At 39.4% G+C, this 20429-nt stretch overlaps 1 pseudogene across 1 annotated transcript; it reads left to right on the top strand.

Moving 5' to 3' along the window:
• The first annotated feature begins 467 nt into the window (after positions 1–467).
• On the top strand, positions 468–1293 carry LOC308520271 (proliferating cell nuclear antigen-like; annotated as a pseudogene). The gene has a single exon. The product of its transcript is annotated as a proliferating cell nuclear antigen-like (transcript).
• The last annotated feature ends 19136 nt before the right edge of the window (positions 1294–20429 follow it).

The following is a 20429-nucleotide window of genomic DNA, read 5'->3' as shown; positions in this document are numbered from 1 at the left end:
TACAATTTAACTGTAGGTTTACACAACATATAAAGAACAATAGATCCTAATCTATCCTAATTTGTGAAAAAATCAGAATAGTTGAGGCTAAAGAAATTTTTTTTTAACCTGGATATATTTTAAACGTAGTCTTAAGTGACATTTTGAATGTAATAAGTAGAACAAGATCTATAGAAGAATATCATTTATGTAGTTGTAAAATACATGTACACAAAGCAACAAAAAGCATTTAATAAGAGTATATACCAAAATCAAAGAACCATTTAATAAGAGTATATACCAAAATCAATGCAGTGAGTGCATTAGAATAACTATCTGTAAGAGAGACCCGGCGGTATTCAATGGTTGCAAGCGGAGCGTTCTTGTGATCGCCCTCGCTCTCAGGCTCTCACCGCTGCGGCAGCCCGCTCGCTCTGTGAAGCCTAGGCCGGCTACTCCTCCTTCACACTTGTTGCGACTCCGCCACCATGTTCACAGAGAGCCTGGTCCAGGGCTCCATCCTGAAAGAGGTGGTGGAGACGCTTAAGAACCTCATCAGTGAGGCCTGCTGGGACATCAGCTCGAGCAGCGTGAACCTACAGAGCATGGAGTCGTCCCAGGTCTCTTTGGTGCAGCTCACTCTGCGGTCTGAGGGCTTTGACCGCAACCTGGCAATGGGTGTGAACCTCACCAGCATGTCCAAGATACTAAACTGTGCTGGCAACGAAGACATCACTACCCTAAGGGCTGACGATAATGCGGACACCTTGGCACTAGTACTGGAAGCTCCAAACCAAGAAAAGGTTCCAGACTGTGAAATGAAGTTAATGGATTTGGATGCTGAACAACTTGGAATTCCAGAACAGGAGGATAGCTGTGTAGTCAAGATGCCTTCTGGTGAATTTGCGCGTGTATACCGAGATCTCAGTCACATTGGAGATGCTGTTGTAATTTCCTGTGCAAAACATGGAGTGAAATTCTCTGCCAGTGGGGAACTTGGAAATGGAAATATTAAGTTGTCACAAACAAAATGTTGATAAAGAGGAAGCTGTTGCCATAGAGATGAATGAGCCAGTTCAGCTAACTTTTATACTGAGATATCTGAACTTCTTTACAGAAGCTACTCCACTCTCTCCTATAGTAACACGCAGCATGTCTGCAGCTGTACCCCTTGTTGTAGAGTATAAAATTGCTGATATAGGACATTTAAAGTACGATCTGGCTCCCAAGGTCGAGGATGAAGGCGGTTTTAAAATCCAAGGAAACAAAACTAAGCTCTTTGAGACCTCGTCTGAGATTTCCACATGCTTTTAAAAGTCTCTTTTGTCACCAAATTTGTACCTGAGTACATATGTAGATAATGTTTTCTGTAAATAACCTATTTTCCATTCTCTACAATTTAAAGCATAGTCTCGAGTCAAATCTGGTCTTATTAACCTAGAACTTCTGCCTTATCTAGAAATAGTTTTTAGAATTTTTATAACAAAGGGTTTTGACTATTAATGCAGTTTTAATAATTGTGGGGGGTTTTTCAATCTAAATAGAAGTTATTTGAATTTTATATATAAAAAGAAAAAAACAAAACCTTGCATGGATCAATGATGGCACTGTGCTCTGAGCTAAGAAATCTAATTATATCAGTTTTATGTACCAGAGTCCAAAAATTATAGTCACAATCAATGAAGCTTATATGTAAATATAAGAAAAAAGTTAAGAAAAAACAAAGGTAAGAAAAAAACAAAACCCAGAGATGCTAAGATAGTTCAACATGAAATGTAATTATTACAGGCCAATGATTGCTATGCCTGTGGTTCAGCACCGGAAAAAATTTGTTGGTAAAAAAATCAATGATAAATGTTACTTAAAATGTGCTCTCTTTCCTTTTCTCTCATTAATTTTAATCCCAAAATGAGGGACTAAAACCAAATCTGAGCTACGATCTCCTCTTGTGAAAGACCATCCCCAGGTATATGTGGAAAAAGGGGGACAGATTTGAAATACAATGAACATCAAAACTTGGTGATGAATTAGATATGAAGTAAAGTGTGAGGTCAAGGAATATACACAGGTGACTTAGGGAAATGGGTGGATAAGAACTGAGAAAGGGAGCCTTGGTGATTAAATATCTTTATATTCAGTGCATTTGTGATTTTTATAAGGCCATTTCTTCAATACCGGCCAGTGACTTAAGGTCAAAGATCAAGTCTGGTGAAGTATTTCTATAATGACTCAAAGAGTTCCCTGATGATTTGGTTTAATCCAGAGACAAAAGGCAGAATTTTTTTTTTAATCTTTCCTGAATAGTATTTCTCACAACTAAGGTTTTGATGAGCACAGAGTGGCAGAGAATTTGAGGCCACATTCTTAAAGGTTTTCCATCCAGGTTACACAATCATCTAAAAACCAGAGGCTTCGCAGTTGTCCACATGGCATTTTCCAAAAATGCACCACCCACACTCTCTTACAGTGTGATGCCCATATCCCTTCACCTAGAAGTGAGGTCCCCACTCCCTCACTTTGAACCTGGTGACCTTTGTAACTGCTTCAACCAATAGATTATGTTGAAAGGGACACCGACTTCCCAGGCTTGGTCACGGAAGGTGATGTGGTCTCCACCTGCCTTTTCTCTCTCCTGGGATTCATAACTTGGGAGATCAGAGCTTACATTTAAGAAGTCTGCCTATCCTGAAGCTGGCATATTGGAAAAGCCACATGAAGAGACTATGCAGACAGAGGGACATCCAAGAGACCCTACTATTCCAGCCCCAGACTTTGAGAGCCCCCATCCTCACAACCTGCCACGTGACGGAGGAGCCTTCAAGAGATCCTTGACCCCAACCACAATCTTAACACAACAGCTTGATAAACCGAAGCCAACACTGCCTGCTCAGCCCCTCCTGAATTTCTGACCACAGACACTGCCATCTCAGAGTTTTATTTTAAAATCATTTTTGTTGTTTTAAACCACTAAAGTTGGGGATGAATTTTATGCAGAAATAGATAACTGATGGAGCAGTCTTTCATGATAACTCATACAGCACCCTACAGGGATGGGCACCCCACCTTCACTGCAAGAGAAAAATCTGTGATTAAGCCTCAGAGATGGATGCTTAAGATTCTCATTTATTTGCTTTTGTTGCTTGTTAATATTCACTTAGTACTTCCTCTATACTAGGCACTGTTTTTCCCAACCCATGGAAACAGTTACTATTTTATGGATATTTTACACTGGAGGAAACTAAAGCACAGTTGAGTGACTGCCAAAATCCAACAAACTACCCACAGAGGGGCATCTTCCAGGGAGGATCCGACTCCAGGCCCCTGCTTTCACATCATGCTCATCCGCTTTGGTCACTTCTCATGACTGAGTTCAGTTATAAACTTTTAGGGGTGAGAACGAAACTGAAATGAAACTATAAGAAGACAAACATGGCTAAATAAGCCTACTGAAAATGGTTGCCCTAATAATACTGCTTTGCATTTTGTGTACCCAAGCAAAGTAATGCTCTAACACTACAGAACAATAATCTATTACAGACCCATAATCTAATTAGTGAGTACAAAATGTGAATATACAATGAATCTAAGCAGATTAATATTCACATCAGAACAATTACACTGACTCAGAGCAGAGGTTGTTAAGGCCATGAAGAGACAGATGCACCAGAGGGGATCAGGAGCCACAGGACAATTGTGTCCCATCTCATTTTAACACAGGGTAACAAACACTGAGTGCTCAAGAAATGCTACCATGGACACAGAGAATGTTACTCTACCTAAGACAAAGAGAATGGAAGGAGAATCAACAACAAAATAATGTTATTTCTGTCTCATCCACAGAAAGCACTGTATTTAAATCCACCGATTGAGAATGAAAGTGCTGGCAGGAATTCAACATAGCTCTTTGCGTCTCCAGAGGCATCATTACAGTGTGTTTTCTTTTTTAAAAGTCACACTTAAACACTTGCTCTCCTATAGACTGCTAAGAAGCATCGCTGTTTTTCTGTCTCATGATGAAATAAGTGGTCTCAGCACGTGTGTGGTGCGTGGTGGGTGGGACTGGAGTGGGAAGTCCTCCTGAAAATACACACCATCGTGGTCACCCAAAGCCTTTCTCCTGGGAACCTGTTCCAGAGCAACATGGTAAGCACTGTATTTTGACTCCCTCGCTGCCGCACGCGTAAGTTGCCAGCAGTCAATAAAGCATTATTGTAGTTCATAAAATCTAAGAGACTTTTTCTAATATGTGGCATCAGTCATTGAAATGTGAGTCCTAAATGCAGTAATAAATGCATAAAACATCATTTCCCCAAAGCGAAATTCTAAATTACATTCTCCTAAGGCTCAAGGCTACTATTGCCCGCAGCACTGCTGGTTGCATCCTGGAATCGGCTTTTAAAGATACCAGAGCAGAATCAAATTCCTGGCTATATAAACCTAGGCAATGCCAACAGGTAAAAAGGGACGCAGTCGTTCCCAGCAATGGGGAATCTGCGAAAAACCATGCAAGAAGAAAGAACTGGTCAGGGATTGACAGTAGTTCATGCCTACCAACTTGGAAAACGATGAAAATCATAAACAGAACAGGATTTTCAAAAATGCTACCCCTCAAATGGCCCTTTTCAATACCAAGAATACCTCCGGAGTGTCAGCCATCTCTTGACTTGAACTAACACTTCTGTTTGGAAAGTGTTGCAAACATGCTTCCACTGCTCCTGTGCAGCCCTCCTTCGCACCCCAGTTCTGAACCCTGTTTTCTCCCCTACCCCCATTGCATTGGCATCTTCTGCCTCCAACCCATTTTGAAAATTCCTTTTCTATACGTTTATATGGTCACCTAAAATGTACATGGAATTGAAGCAGGTGTAAACATTTACATAAAAATAAAAGATGCCGGGGACAGAACTGGATCACTTCCATTCAACATATCTAAATCCTACTCATTCTCTTTCCCCAAAATATACCTCCTGACTTTTCTGTTACTATTAATACCACTCTTTTCCTGGTCTCTCAGACTAGAAAAGTGGAAGTGATTTCTCTTTCTATTCCTGCTTTAGTTTCCTTAAGCATAAAATAAAAAGATAACGACTTCACATAGGAATGTTGAGAGCATTGTTAATATGCTCAACTATGGATTTAGATCTCACAATAAAATAAAAAAACTGAATTTCAAACAACTGCCACACTTACCACTCAAGAATGTATCAATGTAAAAGGCCTCACCATGTCTTTCTGAAGACATATAGATTCTTGGTGGTTTTTGTTATAATAAGGAGAATTTTGTCTTGAATTCAAAACATAGCTTCCTTCCTAACAAAGTACATAATTCAAACTTGCAGCTGTAAAGATATACAAACCCTTTGCATTACCTAAATACGAAAAGGGTTTTACTGTTGAAAAATTCAATAAGAAGCAAATAAAAGATGAAGGAGGGTACCCCACAACCTTAAAAAGCATTAGAACAACCCACAAAGAAGAATGAAGCTTGGATTACTTTGACTTTTTGTATGTTCTAATGGAAATTTGTATTTCAAATACTTTCAAAAATCATATTAGCTTTATAAAACTCTATGTTCTCCACCTCCAAATCTTCCTCTCTCTCCTTTAAACCAATCAACAGAAGGTCTTTGGGGACTGCTGATTTCGAACATCCACTGGCCTTGACAACTGGCAGCTGGCATCAATCAGTTCATAAAAATCCAGCTTGTCAGCTAAAAGCAATCATATTTTTTAAGCAGGACAATCTGTTAAACAGATTAAGTCTTAAATCCATAAAAAACAATTGCAAAAACACATTTTTATGCTTGCTCTTCCTAAGTTCCGAGGCTACAGATGTTACAGAAACCGCCATGCTGGAAACTCTCCCAAACATCTATTATCCTTCCCTGAAAACTTGAAGGTGTCTTCTGGGCTACCAGTTTCTGACAGCCATGGGTGGGAATGGATATCCTCACTGTGGACGGCATCCCTGCTTCTCCCTGGGCATTTACATAGTACATTCTGTCTGCTATGCAACTGATCTTGTTCATTATAAGCCAATGTTACCACAGTGCAGGTAGGCCAGCTTCCAGTACTGGCTCTGTCCTATGAAGAAAAGTTTATTGTATAGATTTCAAAGCAATTGCAGAGCTAATAAAAGCTACATGATCTTAGGCAAGACACATCTCCTCAAGCTTCAATCTTCTTCTCAGTAACATGAAAGGATTGGAATGACCAAACTCCAAATTTCTGTCCAATTCCATAATTCCATGATTCTACCTCTTCCTATTGCTTTTACTTAGTAGGAAGCCTAAGATACTCCCTTGCCATTGCCAGCTCTTGTAATTATCAAGAATCATCATGGGTCAGTTACCACAGAGCACCACCCCATAAACCATGATGGCTTTCTGAACATTTTTTCAGACTTCATTATATAGTAGGCCCTCAGGTTACATGGGAGATCTGCTCCTACGGCACCACATAACGTGATTTTTGGAACCCACCTACCTAAGCACCTACGTCACTCACATGGAGCACATACACAGCAGTAATGAAGTGAAACAGTAAAAAAAAATTTAAAGGAAGATAACAATTCCTGACCTTTACTTGTGGTAAATAAATAGTAAAAAACATAAAGCACATATGTACATACATCAAAATGACGGAATTTTTTTTAAAAAAATAAATGGGAGATGGTAACCACGAAATGATGTACATTGAGTCCGACGTAACCCAAGGACTGTCTGTACTCAAAATAAGGTATGGAGGTTCCAAAAGAGATAAATGTTGGTGTTTCCCATGGAACCTTCATTGGATTATCATTGCCTCTCAATATCATAATACCTTGGTACTTCCCACCATTACTATCAAACCTGGCAAACACACATCAGGCAAATAATCATTCTCTTTGACCTTGTCTCAGGTAAACATCAATCACTGATGATGCCTCTTCATCCCATCAAGTCAAGACCATTCCCAGAATCCTCAACTCAACCTTCCAGACAGCCCCCATCAATTACTCAGAGATAGCATGAGTGGAAGGGTTCCTCTAAAATTGTAGTACTGCCCTAACCGGTTTGGCTCAGTGGATAGAGCGTCAGCCTGCGGACTCAAGGGTCCCAGGTTCGATTCCAGTCAAGGGCATGTACCTTGGTTGTGGGCACATCCCCAGTAGGGAGTGTGCAGGAGGCAGCTGATTGATGTTTCTCTCTCATCAATGTTTCTAACTCTCTATTCCTCTCCCTTCCTCTCTGTAAAAAATCAATAAAATATATTTTAAAAAATAAAATAAAATGGTGGTACCAATGGAAACCCAACTGCCATCAACATGTCTCTAACTGAATATGTTCTGAGACATAAACTCATTCTCTCCCCACAAAGTATCTCCTCCTCTCTTTACATTTCTGTTTTTATAAAGGACAATACCAATAATCCAGAAATCCAAATGACATGCTATTTTGTCTCACCCTTGCATCTAATCAATCAATCCTGCATATCTTACTTTCTAAGTAGTTTTCACATGTATTCTCTACATTATAAATAACATTTTATTAGTCCCAAACCTTATAGTTTTTCTTCAACCATATTACATCTAGAGGCCTGGTGCACAAAATTTGTGCATGGAAGGGAGGAGGGAGGGAAGGGTGTCCCTCAGCCCGGCCTGCACCCTCTCGCAATCTGGAATCTCTCTCGCAATCCAGGACCTCTGGCTCTGGCTCCTAACCACTCACCTGCCTGCCTGCCTGATAGCCTTTAACCGCCTCTGCCTCGGCCCCTGCACCCAGGATCCAAGCTTCCCTCCTCCAGCCAGCGGCAGGCACCCGGGACCCCAGGTAGCTTCGCCTGGGCCCCAACTTTGTCAGGAATGACGTCCAGAATGATGTCTGGAAGACATCCAGTCTATCCAGTCTAAATAGCATATTACCCTTTTTTTTAGTATAGATAGCTGTTAACTAAGTTACTCTGCCGATGGTTCTGCAAATGAGTTATTTCCTGATTTAAACCCTTCAATGAATCCTAATTGCATATGAGTGTGGCAGCCTGTTACTCAAACATCTTACATGGCAGCTCAGGGTTTCATAAGCATGTAAAAGCTGCATGGCCTTCTATAACCTAACCTTGGAAACCAGATGGAATTGCCCCCACTCACTCGATTGGACAAAGCAGTCACAAGCCCACCCAGAGACACTTGATGGGTGAGTGTCAAAGAATTTGCAAGCATGTTTTAAAACCACCATACCTACCTCTGTCTTTCACATGTTGTGCTCTAGAAAAAAGTGAACTAGTGGTTTCCCAATTATTCTATTGCACAAGTTCCTATCCCAGAGTGCGAGATGGTAATGGTTAATTTTATGTTCAACTTGACTAACTGGTTTGATTCCAGTCAAGGGCTTGTACCTTTTTGCTACGGACGCATATTGTAGCAAAAACTTATTTCTGGATGTGCCTGTGATGGGGTCTGCGGGAGAAATGAGCATTTAAAGTGGTGGACTGAGTAAAGCAGATAGCCCTCCCCAATGTGGGTGGGCAGTCTGTTGAGGATCTGATTAGAACAAAAAAGTGAGAAAGGATGGATTAGCTCTGCCTGACTACTTGAGCTGGGACATTGGTCTGCCCCTCGTGCTCTGGGTTCCCTAGCTTTCAGACACAGACTGGCACCTATGTCATCAGCTTTCTGACTCCCCAGCCTTCTAACAACACCACTGGCTTCCCTGGGTCTTCAGGGGCAGATGGCAGATCATGGGCATTCTCAGTCAGTATCTTTTACTAAGTCTCTTCCTCTACATCTTTATGGGTTCTTTCCTCTGAAGAACTCTGACTAATACAGATACTCTCCCTCCCTCCCTGGAAAATCCTTACTAGTTTCCTTTAGTATCATCAAAATACTACTTCCACTGTGAGAGCTTCCCCAACAATGCCAGGTGAACTTGAACCCCCTCCATGCTCCAGTAAGAACTCACCTTCTAAACCAATGCTTCTCAAGGACACCAATCACCCGGGATATCATTAAGATTCAGACTGATTCAACAGGTCTAGAGTAGAGACAAGATTCTGATTTTCTTACGCTCCCAGGTGATCGCTATGTTTCTGTACCAGCTGCACTTTGAGTAACAAGAGGCCACTCAAAGAGCCCACTCAAGCCCAGCCAACATGACTCAGTGGTTGAGGGTCGACCTATGAACCAGAAGATCATGGTTCAATTCTGGGTCAGGACACATACCCAGGATGTGGGCTCGATCCCCAGTGTGGAATGTGCAGGAAACAGCCAATCACTGGTTCTCTCTCATCATTGGTGTTTCTCTCTCTCTCTCTCCCTCTCTCTTCCTCTCTGAAATCAATAAAAATATTTTTCTAAATAAAAGAGCCCGCTCCACTAAAATTGCTGGCCCAGTTGGAGCGCTCCATCCCATGAGAGGAGTGTGGCACAGGAGACAGGCCAGTGTGGATTGGGAAAGGCTGCAGCCATCACGTAAGGTCAAGCAGATTGGTAAAATGTGTGTATTTAGGAGACAGGCAAAAAGGAAAACTTGGGGGTACAAGCCAATAGAAGGGAAATAAGAAAAAACAAGCCAAAAACTAGAAAAGGTTTTTGGCTGGACACAGAGAATGGGGGAATCCCAGAGCTAATGAAAGGGTATCTGTAAAAGCTTTCTGTAGGTTAGAGATAGGGAGGGAGTCATTAGGACACCAGGCTAAAAAATAACATTTTCCAAAATATTTGCCTATACCTCCTTGGGGTAACTGCCTTTTTATATTGGATTTCTAAAATTTGCATATCTATATTTAAATTATACTTATAAGCTTCCTGAAAACCTGAACTGTTCCTACTTACTGCAGAATGGTATTTAAGAGTACACATACATTTCCTGGGTTAATAGCTTAACTCTGCCACCACTTGCTCTGTAATATTAGGAAGTTGTTTTTATCTTTTTCTTTTTCTTTTTTTTCTATAGTTTCCTTTAGCATAAAATAAAGAGATAATGTTTTCACATAGGAATGTTGAGAGGATTAAAAGAGAATATATGTGAAATTGTTTAGGCTGACATAGTAAGCTTTAAATCAGTGTCTGATATTATCATAAGGAGGAGCAGGAACTATCAGAGCCAACATTTTTACTTCTCCTATTTACTATTGGATGACCCTGGGCACTGTTCTTCACTCCCAAGACTCAGTTATTTCAGCTGTAAAATTGAGGTACTAACAGTGCCTGTCTAATAGAATTAATATGAGAATTGAGATTATCGATCCCTGATATATGCAAAAAACTTTCAGTGAATACTAGTTATTACTGGTAGCAGGAGCAAGAAACACTGGCACATTCTGGGCTTTCCATAAATATTTATTGAATGACAAGTTAATCAATGTAAAAATGGTTAACATTGATCTGAGTAACTCCCCCTTCCTTTGAGTGTTTAAAGAATTTCCATAAACTTAGGGAAAACATTTCTTAGGATGGATGCAAGGAGAGGGTCAAGAAGTGGTCCTTTGCCCCCGTATTTTCACATCCATCATTTGGTCTGTGTTAAGCTTCCACGTAAGTTTCACGTGAAAAATCGTTTCCTCCACTAAAGGATAAAACATATCTCATATCCCATAACCCTGTCTTCTATAGACCACAAGAGGATAGTCTGGTTCCATACATGCCAAGGAGTGTAAATATCTAAACAATAATAAAAATTCAGTGAAAGGGGGCTATCTCATCACACCATCTCTCCCGTTTGCCTAGCGCCTAAGACTCGGAAGAATGGGATTGGCTAGGAACAAACAGGACAGGGACCGGCCTGTCAGGATTAGCACGGAGCTCCTATAATGGCAAAGGAATTAATGGCAACAACAGGCCTAGCTCCAGTGCACATGGTGGGAAAGCTCCTGCTGACAGGAAGACATGGGATAGGCTTCATCTCCGCATTCCACTGCTCATGAAAAACTGAAACCACAACTCAACTGCACCCCAAAGAATTGGAGAATGTGGAAGACATTCGACTACCCCGTTTTACAGTAAGTGTCTGGATTAGAACCCTTGAAGGGTCACATCCTCTCCCAACTAGTGTTTGCTAAAGAAATGCATTTTTGGTGGCATTAGGATGATTTCCTTTACCTCGTATATATGTTGTTAGACATGGGATACATTCAAACATATTTTGTTTCATAAAGCTGCCTAATCTTTCTTCTGTCTTCTATTGAGTTTGGGAGTGTCACAAAATTTTAAATTCCAGGAGGGGGATTTTCCACAATTTCTTTCACAAACAATTTAATTCTCCATCTTCTGAGAATCTGCACCAAGCAGGTAATCTACACATCCCTCAAGAGAAGGATATATGTGTGTGTGTGTGTGTGTGTGTGTGTGTGTGTGTGTGTGTATATTGCAGACATTTCCAACTTAATAAAAATCCCCCCACTGGTTTGTTTTTTGTAAGTTCAGACTCACAGTGTCCTTTATGTAAGTAATGAGCCCTATTCTATGCAGATGGAGATAACAGTAAATCAAATGGGTGGGACCAACCATATTCTGCAGACTATTGAGCAAGAGAAAATAATAATCGCCAGTGAATTTTAGTCTTATTTTTCCAAATAATAACACTGAGAAAATATTCTACATCACTCCGTACGATTTGAGGTTCACTATTATATAGTGATAGATGAGGATATGGGAAGTTACATTAACAGGTGGACATCAGGGCCAGCCAGTGTGGCTTCATAGTTGAATGTCTACCTATGAACCAGGAGGTCATGGTTCGAGTCCTGGTCAGGGCACATACCCAGGTTGCAGGCGTGATCCCAGTGGGGGACATGCAGGAGGCAGCCAATCAATGATTCTCTCTCGTCATTGATCTTTCTCTCTCTCTCCCTCTCCCTTCCTCTCTGAAATCAATAAAAAATTTTTTTTCAAAAAAAAGGTGGTAGTTGGCTATGCCTATGGTATACCCCAATTCTGCCCCTTACCAGCCACCCCTTAACAAACAAACAAATATAATCCTCAAAGATTATGACAGGCCAAAGGAACTCTTTATTACTAGAAGACACTCTGATTCCCAAACTCCATTATAGAATTTCATTGAGATGGTCCACACCTCACAAAGAACCCAATTTCCCAGGTGGATCTAAGGAACCAACCTTCATGCAAAGGCCAAATCCAAACCTCAAACCTCTCCATCTGAAAGGGCAGACCTTCTTTCATAAGTTATAAAGAGCCAAAAGGACAAAGTGCCTGAGGAATTTTGTCCTAATATGGAGAGTGGGCTTTCCCATACTACATACCCCAACCTTTCTTCTGAAGTGAGGGAAGGGGAAGATGCCAAGGAAAATGCATCTAGCCCTACGTTACCTAGGCTCGTGGGAAAAGAGAAAGCACCCTTTTCTTGCAGGGGCTGCCATCTGGGTCATCCAGACCAAGCATTCTACTTAACTGTAGAATGTGGTATGTTAGCAACTGGGTGATTTTGGGGGTAATGCAGAAAAGGGCTCTAAGTTCCCTTGGAGGTCACAAGAGCTGACAATAACCTATCTAATCAATTATTCTCAACTTCACATAAGGGAAGAAGCAACAAGTTATCCTTAAATCCCAATAAAAACCTACCACTAGAAGACAGAAAATTGTGGAGTTTGAATAAGAGATATTACTGATATGGGAATACAGTTGACCTTTGAACAACATGGTTTTGAACTGTGTGGGTAAACTTATATGCAGATTTTTTCAATAAATACTGTAAATGTGATTTCTCTTCCTTATGGTTTTCTTGGTAACATTTTCTTTTCTGTAGCTTATTTTATTCTAAGAACATAATATATAATATATAAAACCTACAAAATATGTGTTAATTGAGTGTTTATGTTATTACTAAGACTTCTGGTCAACAGTAGGCTATTAACAGTTAGGTTTTGTGGGCATCAAAAGTCACGTGGATTTTTGACTGTTTGAGGGACTGTCAGTGCCCCAACCCCCAAGATCAACTATAGGGTCTTCAAGGGTCAACTATACTATGTGTTTGATATGGAAGCAAGAAAAAAATAGAACCATGGCTAAATACATAAAAATATGTGGGCAAAAAGTAGAAAATTGTTTTACTTATTTATAAATTTTTATATAGCCCTCAAATTATCATTTTATGAGAAACATCTATATATGTCTCTTTCACTGGGTGGATGAGGATGGTAACGGTAATGGCTTATGAGGGTAATCAGCATTACTTGCCCATACTGTATAGCCCAGAGATTTTACATTAACATTTTGTTAAAACCATTGTCGGCATTGTGTTTAAATCCTACTAAAGATTTCTCCAGAAATCTTTATCAGTATTCATCAGTCACAGGAAACATTTCCATGATGGAAGCATATTACTTCCATTTTAATACAAGTTATAGGGTCCAAAAACTGGTCACTTCAGCCTCCTCCACGACAGGCAACTCTCTAATTATAAATTTCATGGAAAACTAAAACTAACATTCTTATAGACACTTTGTACATATTATCTCATTAGATCCAAGCACAATTCAGGGAAATAGGTACTATTTTGTCCTCATGTTACAGTTCAAAACCTTAGATAGATCTGGATTTAAGACAAAGCAAGATGACTCCAGTTGTGTGCATGAATAATTATATTATCCTGCATTCACCATGACTTTAAATCTGTAAAAACAACAAAAAACTACATTGGAAAGACACTGTGTCATGCTCATGCTACTTGCATTCCGGAGTTCCTTGGCCACCTACTATGTAAATGAAGTATTCTAAAATTTATTTTTTGCTATCCTGGCTCTTTCTCAGAGGAATGAGGGATGCATAACCTTAACTGTGTAGGTCAAGTAGCACATGCTTGTTGGCATTTTCTTCTACCTGACCCGAAGGAGAAAGATACTTTGTACAGATTCATTTCCTCTCTCAGTATAACAACCGTTTATATTTCTCCTCTAAAGCCCAGTTGCATGACCCATCTGTTCCAGTTGGCCCTCCTCCTGATTCGTGGTGGCTGCAGGAGGGAGGTGAGGAAATCCACTTGCTGGGGGAGAACCAAGCAATGTTGTATTAATTAAATTTGCATCACTATTGTAAATACACCCAGGGGCCAGGGTGATGAGTGCCTTTTATAAATCAAATAAACGAATAATAACTTCTAGCGGTTGCTAAATGTAAAACGTTTGAAGAATAGAAACCCAATGAATCCAAACTGTGGCCAAGGGTTACCCTTGCTAATTAAAACATACACTGAAAACATTAACCTGATTCAGAATCTAAATAAAACTCCATTTCTGGATGGCTTTCCATCTTTATGAATTTTTTTCTTACAACAGAAGGTAACCACATGAAAGTCTTCCTTAATGAACTCAATATTTTTTGACTTTCTGAAATAAAAAGACCAAAAAAATGAAGAGCAACGTAAATACTGCCATATTTATAACGACGCTCCTGCACGTACCCCCATCTCAAATGCTAGGTCTTGGCTCTTGTGTTTAGGGACTGGCTAGTTTTTAGAAACTTTTTCTGTGAAAAACAGAGAGGGAGGAAGGAAAGGAGATCAGGAAGGAGTGAGGGAGTAAAGAAAAAAATTTTAAAAAAGAAAAGAAAAATGAAAGGGGGGGGTTCAATTATCTATAAGAACCAACATATTGGAATTAATATAATAAATGCCAATTCTAGGTCACCTAGCTTTGAACCTTAGCTGAGAATAAAGTGTTTATGTTTATGATTCAAAATAGCAAACAATAGAGCGTTGATTAAAATTGGGGCAAATAAAGCTGAATTACTGCAAATTTCTCAGCATATTATTTTTATTTCCAACCTTTGGTTTACTTGTGCTGTTTTCAACATCAGTTTCTATAGTCTGAGTACTAATCAGACCTCTGGTATTCTGCTAGGCACTGAGAGCTCACCAGGGCACAGTTAGACTTGGTTTTAAAGAAATAAGCTGTATTTGTTTTTAAACCAATAGAACTCCTGTTAATTGAAAAAAAGTATGAAATTGAAAATAATTTGCCTAATTTTATACTGCTTGAAATTAGTGGGAAATTCAAGAATAAAAAGCATATCAGTATTTCCTGCTGATAGTCTGAAATTAGTTACAATAAGGAAATAAAGAAATGTGTCTAAGCACTCAGATATCAGTCCCCTCAAGTCTAGGGCAAACCGGCAGCAATCCACTCCAGACTCCACTCCAGACTTTGTTTCTTTGTTTACTGTAGTGTGGCATAGAATATTCTTCTTTTTAAATCCTCACTGGAGGATATTTCTTCCATTGATTCTTTTTAGAGGACAGGTGGGCGGTGGAGGGAAAGAGAGGAGACAGAGAGAAACATCCATGTGAGAGAGCCACATCAATTGGTCGCCTCCCACACTGGCCCCAACTGGATTGGGGAACCTACAACCCAGGTACCTGCCCTTAACTGGAATCAAACCCGAGACCCTTTGGTTTGAAGGCCAATGCTCTCACCACTGAGCAACACCAGACAGAGTGAAATAGCATTCTTTTATGTGGGTTCCATAACATGAAAAATGTAAGAAAACACTGATACAAAAAAGGGTAAGTTTTATTCGGTGTATTAGTGCATCAAAATTAATCATCTTGTGAATCCTCTTAAATTTCCCTGAGAAACACTTTGATTTTTAAAATACAGTCGTGCCTCGGTATCCATGGGGCATAGATCCCAGGACCCCAAGAATATGAAAATCCAAGGATGCTCAAGTCTCTCATATAAAGTGGTGCGGTATTTGCATATAATCTACACACATCCTCCTGTACACTTTAAATCATCTCTAGGTTACTCATAATACCTAATACAATGTCAGTGCTATGTAAATAGTTGTAATACAGTATTGTTGAGGGAATAATGACAAGGGGGAAAAAAGGTCTGTGCAAGTTCAGTACTGACCCAATCATCCAACTTCTAGTAATTCTAGTTACACAGTTCACATCAGCAACAACGTAACTATTTTTCTTCTAATATTTGTACTCTGCGGTTGGTTAAATCCAATATGGAACCTGTGGATACACAGGACCAACTGTATTTGTTCTCTATTATAACTAAATTATGTGTGCATGTTCTTTTCTAGCCACAACGTGATTAAATCCTTACACAAGCTTTTGTTACTCAGTCTGATTTCATACTAGTGAAAAAATGCATTAAGTCTTTGGGAGAATATAGTATCTTCATTGGTGAATGTCAGTCATTCTGAAGTCATTTCCATATTGAGAAGGGGGAAAAAAGCCTTTCTCCTGGTTAAAAGAGACCTTTCTTAAATCAGATGTGCGGGCCCTGGGGTGGGTGTGGGGGAATAAGGACTCAGCTTCCTTTGTAGCACGTAGTATGGCCAGCTGACACAAATGTGTCCCATGAACAAAGGCTCAGGACATCTGCTGTTCTGGCCCGGATCAGGAAGGCACCCCACCCACCTTCTTCCACATGAGTGTCAGCATGCCATTAAACTCTAACTTCCACATTGCTGTTCGAAAGGTTCCCACGGCACCTCCCTACAGCATGAAGCACTAACATTAGAGACAGGACTTCCATAGCGTATTGCACATTTGCTCGAATTCTCTGAGAGCTTTGCATGAAAATAAATACTACCCCCAAAAAACATAAGTTCTTTAGGTTTTAGGATGAGAACTATTTACATTCAGAAAAAAAATGTTTAAATTTTTTAATTGTTTTGGCACTGCCTCATTAACTAATATAAGAATGAATAATGTAAAAAAGAGAAAGAATAATTTATTTTTATGTAAATGCAAAACATACATTTCAGATTTTACTACTCACTATTAAAAGATTTTTTTTTTCTCTTTTAAGAAAATAATTTAGTAAGGGTTTGTTTAGGACTACATTTCTACATGAAAAGGATTGTAACAATATCCAGTGGTCGACCATCGATAAAATATTAAAACTCACGCTCTAAGCCGAGTGACCACTAGGGAATCTGGTGTTTGTTTGTTTACTTGTAACTAGCTTTTATTGAACATAACAAGGCCACAGGTTTGCAAATGATACCCTCTAAATGAAAGTAAATAGAATAACTAGAGGAACTTTTCCACTGAAAATTCACAAATTAGTATGGACAGACCTGGGAAATTTAATGTAAATAGACTAAATAGATGTGACTGATAATAGACTCCGGCTTATGTATGTTAGAGTCAGTGGTTTTGCCATGCAGATGACTACAATGGGCTCTTTTTACTGTATAATTTTTTATCTCATCTATTTGGTACTAACTTTGGTCCCCTAAAATCCCTCAGTCTTAGCCTAAGGTTTAATTTTCAAATCTAGCAAAACACTAGTATGAGCTTAGCCCAAATATATCTCCAATAATAAACCAACATTTCATTGGGTTTTCTTTGATGTTGCATTGCACTGTGCACGTCTTCTGGCAGAGTGGATGAAGGCTATTGATATAAGGTATCCAGTCAAAGACATGTGTTTACAATTATAGCCTTCAAAATAAAGAGAGGATACATAACCATATCCCTGGGGGTATGGAAATTACACCATTAGAGAAGCATGGCCAGAGGCCAATAGTTTGTACTGGTATACCTAATGAACAGTGTATTTCCATCTCCAAATGTGCATTCTATTTATAATAACATGAAGCTATTTTTTAGATGAACAGAAAAATTAGCCATACCTGGCACAGCGACCTAACTAAAGGCTTGCAAATATTAAATTGATAGAGCATAATAGTGTCTGGAACAAGAAAAGGCATGCTCAGAAGAGGCATGCTGGGAAAATGTGCCTGCATATACCCAAGCAAAATTACACCCCGCTGTGTAGGAGAGAGCGCGCAAGGCAAGACTTGGGAGGTGGGGTCTCTACTTTACACTTTGAATTGTTACCAAATAACAGCTTCAGAATCAATAAGCAAACTCCTCCAATGACCTGGATAATAGGCAATTTCCAAGTTTCAAGGGCAGAGTGGTAGTATAAATTCTATGATGTCAAGGCCAGTGATAGAAGGGTGGACTCCACATTAGATTCTGAGCTCATAAAGTTTGGAAGAAACTTAAGGGCTGCCACATGTCCTGGCTCTTGCTCAAATTCCCTCCCCTGCACGGAATCAGGGAAGAAGGGAGTGAAAACTGCTCAACACGAGGTCACCAGCCCAACACATGAACTGTGGGCACCAATGCTGGTATCCACTGCTGCATCTTTTCTATTTGTAAAGCAGTAAGAAAAATCTAAATGTGGCTACAAGGAAGACAGACAAACAAGAAAATCGAGCAAGTCACCTCAGCTGCATTGAAACACTGAAACTCAGGGGAGGGGGACTGACATTTGCCATATGTTGCTCATTATCAGGAAGAAAATGAGAAAATGGAGTGAGAAGCAACCCCGTAGTCCAGCAAGGCAGGCGACAGAAGTAATGTGCGACATGGAAACAGGCATTTCACAGGGGAAGCTGCCTGCGGCTGCTGCTCAATGCAGGCCTACACGTTTTCAAGATGTCACCTAACAAGCCCATCAAAAGTATTGCCCTTGATTTTACAGTAAAAATCTGTATTTGTAACTCCGATCAATGTAAACCAGGCTCATGCAAACCAGCAGAACCCCACAGGCCTTCAGTCGTGTGAATGAACTTCTCCTGATGTTTATTAGTCTATCCATTTTTAAAAGCTGCCTTAGTTCTGAACTGACAACTTCCCATCTAGTTAAGAACACAGGAGTTTAAAAAGAGACCTAAAAAGAACACTAAAAGTTTGAAAAACAGAGTGAAGATAACTTTAAGTCAATTAGTAAATTAGTATAAAGTGTTAAGATTCAGAAGTTCAACAATACATTTCAATTCTATAAAGTGAATTATGTGTCTTACTAGAATATGCATGAGAATTTAAAAAAAAAAAAGATTTTTCCATATTTTTCAAAAGGGCTTTGGAGCTTCCAAAAAGTGTAGAGAATGGCAATATGTTCAAAGGCACTTCACTTGGCCATAAGGAAGATCTCTTTACCTTAAGATTTATGAGGCACGAGGGTGTGTTGCCAAGAAGAGCTGTGAAGACTCCACTGATGCACAATTTTGTCAATAGGGTATAAAATCCAAGAGTTCAAGGTCATTTAGACAGCAACACACCCTGGGCCAAAAAGGAGATGTCAGATATAAAAATCACTTCAAGCTCTAACATTCTACAAGTGTAAAGTGATAATAGTGCAATCTGTTTCCCAGTTACTTTATTTCTCTAATTCATTCAAAGGTTAAAGAGTCATGGAATTAGAGCATCTTAAATCTAAATCTTCAAAGATTTTCTAATCTCCCTAATTTTATAGATATGCAATGTTACATTATGCAACACATAATTGAAATAAAAAGCTGTGAGCAAAGAAATCTAACTTGACTCCCACCTCCTACATTCCTGGTTAAATTTATGAGCAGAACTTTAAGGATCTTACATTGAAATTTGGTTTGACCTAGTTCCCATAACTTTCAGATTCAATCTTTTCAGACTCAATGCTGCACAAGACATAGGCACAACATCCCCACAGCTGTATTCTTTAACAGAATACATTTGTCGATATGCTTACGAATAGAACTCCCCACTTCCCACCGAAACAAAAATGCAAAAGTTGATTTTTTTTTCCTTCTCTCATTTGGGCCTCACAGTTACTAAAATAAATTTTTAAATCATTTTCCCTTGTGGTAATCATCCTAAAAATCCTCAATATAAGTGGCATGACAAAAAAAAAATTGAGAAAACAAAATTTTGGTTTTTTACCATTAAAAGAAATAGATTGGTTCAAATTGTTAACAAAACAAATGACCTGCTTCTTATTTTTGCCCCAGGTGTTTCTATCTGAAAATAGGTTCTGCTAGCCAATAACACCAACAATAAAAAAGTCCTTCCTAGATAGCAATGTATCCTGTTACAGTTTAGATAATTTGGATAGTTTTGATTCCCCATATAAGGAATATCCTTTCCTACATGCTGATTTCTTTCAGAGAAAAAACAGTTCTAGCTCATACAAATTAAAGAATTTTGCATCTCCTGAGGAAATACTGTACGAATACCCTTAAGCTTTTCTTAACATATTAGAACTTTTTTAAAAAATGTTTTTATTCATTTTTTTAATTTTTTAGAGAGAGAGGAAGAAAGAGGGGGAGACAGAAATATCAATCGATCGGCTGCCTTCTGGGGATCGAGCCTGAAACCTGGGCATGTGCCCAGACCAGGAATCAAGGTCCATGGCCTGACCAACCACTGAGCCACACCAGGTGGCCCATACTAGAACTTTTAACAACTTGCTATGCTGCACCATCCTTGATGTATCATGTGTATTACATAGTGGTTACATTGGAAAAAGAGCTGAAAAGTGGTCATTTCCACAAAAAGAGAAAAGCTTCATTATAGATGAGACAATATATTGAAGTTCCAAGAGCCTGGACTGCCCACTCAGCACCTTCAAGGGACAGCCCATTGAATTCAACCAAGACATGAAGACAGTGAACTCAAAAGGCTCCTTGAAGTTTTCAAACTCAAGGCCTACATGCTACAGAGCAA

The sequence above is a fragment of the Myotis nattereri genome (genome assembly GCF_964212035.1).
Source record: "Myotis nattereri genome assembly, chromosome: 5".
Lineage (NCBI taxonomy): Eukaryota > Metazoa > Chordata > Mammalia > Chiroptera > Vespertilionidae > Myotis > Myotis nattereri.
The sequence above is the reverse complement of the archived record's forward strand: the minus strand, read 5'-3'. Positions and strand labels throughout refer to the sequence as shown.